The following is a 3,745-nucleotide window of genomic DNA, read 5'->3' as shown; positions in this document are numbered from 1 at the left end:
TGGGGCACAGTGTGCCTTGAAATGGGGAAGCAGGTAGTTCCCCCATCTCAAGGCCCACTGCACCCCATCCAGCTGCTCTGCGGCTGGCTGGGGTGCAAGGTGCCTCAGTCTGGGGGCTCTACATGTCTCAGCTCAGGGTCTTAGCAGTGGAGCATGTGGAGACAAGGGAGCTGCCAGCACAAGGCTGCTTGTTCCCATCTTGAGGCAGCCAAACAGCCAACCAGCGAATGGCTAGCTGGGCCACAGGGTGCTTCAGCATGGAGGCTCCACAGTTCACAGAGATGGGAGACCAGGCAACCCTGGGCTGCCTGGTCCCCTGTCCCTGTGTTTATCTTAGTGCTCACCCTTTGGCATGGATTGTGCTGCTTTTTTTCCAGGATATTTTTTGCTACTGAGAAATCCCAGTAGCAAATTTTGCCCAGTAGCAAATTTTGCCCAGTAGCATTTTGCAAATTGTGCACTGATTGATGTGCAACTTGTGCAGTTTGTGGTGCTTCAAAGAGGTTTACAGTCCCATAAAACACATGTGCCTGCCTACCCATCTGGATTCAGCCCTAGAACTCCATCTCTAGTTGTAGGCACCAAGCACTAAGAGTTACAAGAATTGGAAAAAAGGCTAGAGGACAGCAACAACGTTAATTAGAGGTCTGGAAACCTGATGGGTGAGGAAAGGTAGGAAGAAATGGGATTACTTAGTCAAGAAAAGCCTTAATGGCACTGATCTGATATGTTTTAACCAAGTTGCATTTAGCACATTTTCTGAGCAGTTATTAACTCTAAGCTATTAGGGGGCAGGGGTTTCAGTTTTTCATTTGTTTCATGCTCAGGAAAATGGAACTGCAGTCCTGACTGGGACCTTTGAGACTTACTTTGACAGTAAAGAATAAGAACATAGAAAGAAGAAACAGTAGCACAGTTAGAACTAGAAAACAGACAACCTGAGATTAGAAATAGAATAATGAGGCTGGATGGGGCACTGGAAGTATTTTACCAACAAATATATATGCTTATGATTGGCTATGCTTTTCCATCACTTGTCACTGGATTCAATTAGAAACACATTAATGTGAGAGACGTTGGACCTGTGCCTCACTTATTAGTATTAGTACTAGGCTAAGAAAAGGTTTATTATTATAATTTTAACAGTGCTTTCTTTCTTTGGAAATGGATATTTATGCAAACATTTTTTCCTACAAACACAAGGATTATTTTACAGTTACAAATGACAGTAAACTTTGTTCCAGTGAAAAACATTATGGCTTTTGAAAATCTGGCTAGTATGAAAGGCAATTAAAATTAAAATTATTGGTCTGTATATATTGGTTCTTCCTCTTTCCTTATTCCTTTTAAGGATGTGTCTTTTTTTTTGGACTGAAATGGGGTATCTGGCATTGATGGAACCAAAAGTACAGCCCTGATATTATCTACAGTCCATTATTATATATAAAAGAAAATTTATGCAGTACAGTCAGCTCACACAGCTGAAAAAATACATGAATAAATGTACAACATACTGAGTATATTTAAGGTTCTGATTAAAAAAAATATGTACATACATTTGCTGAAATGCATTTCTTAACACTGTTGCAGTTTTACACACATTCACACAAATTGTTTCCATTCAGCCACTACTTGGAGATAAAGGTATAAGAGGCAAAGAAATAAGTTAATGTTGCCCTTTTACATAGATTAGGAGAAAAAATACAAGAGCACTGTTGTACCCTGCTGATGCAACATCTGAACCACCTTTTTAAAAGCCCATAAACTGCTGGAGATGATTAGACAGCAGAACAAAAAATAAAATAAAAATAATGATACCTCCATCTGAAAGCCTTCCTCCTTGCAGTTTTGATGAGAAGAGGAGAAATTTTAAAAATAGGCTTAGGTGACTAGAAGGGGGAAAAAAAACCCCTCTATAGACCAGGTTACAACCTGTAATGAGAGTTACCTGCAATTATTCAACACAGCTAGAGTGTATCCCTGTGCTGCATTACAAATTCCAGAAAGTGAGAAGACTCTCTGTGCAGATGAAAAATAAATATTGATGAAGCAGCTGTAAGAAACCTGATAGATTTCTTTGTGGAGTTTTGCTATTTTTGTTTGTTGTTTAAATGCTGCTATTTAAAAGGAATAGGGTTTCAAGTAATTATAATGCAGCCTACCCTGGGGCCACTGAGTTTGAATTTTTGCCAGGCTTTCCCTTCCTTTTTAACTCTTTTCTGACCTTACCCCTTCCCTATTGCACTGTCCTTGCACCTGTGAGAGGTCCCAGGGGGCTCCTAACCATTGAAATATGGCAGATAATTTTTCTGTAGCCTGCTATGATACCCTTTAAGTTCTTTGGAGAACTCCTGGAGTTCAAAATAGAGGGTTTTGGGGGGTTTAAAAAAATTTTTTTTAGTAAAAACATTATAAACCGCCATGCTTGTTGTCCACTGGTCATGTTGGTTACAAACGTCCAACTCGGGATCCTTAAAATTCTGGTTTATTAGGTGGATTGAAACACTGTAATGAAGTTAAATCATAAGCCTTGGGGCTGGTCCCCCCCCCCCACACACACACAGTAACAAGCTACAAGAGTCAGGTATACCTATCCCACAGGCACTGGAGTCTGCCGTCGATGGCCAGTTGAGGCTTCTTTCAGCATGGTGTTATCCTCCAGAAGCGGGTCGCCGGCTGGTCCTTCTGGTTGGACAGGTCGGGTGTTGGTCAAGTTGGAGATCAAGAGGGCGCCACTGAGGGTCACTTTTCACTGCTTTTTATCTGTCCTTGGCAGACTTTAGTGACTCCCCAGTTTTCAGGTTTGCCCAATCCAGGGGTCGTTGACCCTCATGGGACTTCCCCCTCGGTGGCTACTGGATGGCATCTGTCAGCCCCAGGGGTCATCTGCATGTACGTGCAGGTTTGGGAGTCTGTTGATGAATTTTGAATAGGGCTCTGGGAGTGGTCGATCTGGAGATATTCATCCCAAAAGTTGGTCCCCGGCATTGATTAACTCACACCAGGACTTCTAGCCCTTGAACAGTGATGTTAAGGGGATTTCCGGTTGCTACATTGTCTTCTATTGATTTTTTCCCTTGGTTGATCTGCAGTTTTCCTAGGTGTTAATTTCTGTCTGCTACTGTGTTACGCATTCAATCACTGATTCACTCGCTCTTTCAGGGGCCCGCCTGATACAGGGAAGCAGCAGTTTGATTCCTGCCCTTGTTAACATTGTTACAATGTATAACTTACTTCTGAAACTAAACACATTTAGTTAAAAGGTGAGGAGCATAAAATATAAGCTACAAGAGTAATGCCATGGCACACAAATAGATAAAAATACCAAAATACAAGGGGAGATACAAAATGCACACATACAAATTTTAAAACACAATTCCTTATCGTAAAGTGAAAGAAAGAGGAAGGAAGAAAAGGTAGAAGAGGAAAAACATATCCAAGGAGGGGAGAACAACTGCAGGCAAGAGGAAAAGGGGGCTTTCTGCTACAGTCATAAACATTTCTGGAATAGCAATGGTGAGAGAAATCCACAGGTTAAAGATCCAAGATGTGAGAGTATAAAACTATTGCACATATAAACTAAACTATTGCTCATATAAAACTATGAACCATACATTGGAAATATTTTAATTGGCATTGACTGATACTGATCCTAATTGCACAGATTCACAGAAGTTTAGGGTTGGAAGGGACCTTATGAGGTCATTGGGTCCAGCCCCCCTGCTCTTGGAAGGAGAGACTGCTG

The sequence above is a fragment of the Alligator mississippiensis genome, chromosome 1 (assembly GCF_030867095.1).
Source record: "Alligator mississippiensis isolate rAllMis1 chromosome 1, rAllMis1, whole genome shotgun sequence".
NCBI classification, from domain to species: Eukaryota; Metazoa; Chordata; order Crocodylia; family Alligatoridae; genus Alligator; species Alligator mississippiensis.
This window is presented reverse-complemented; position numbering follows the sequence as displayed.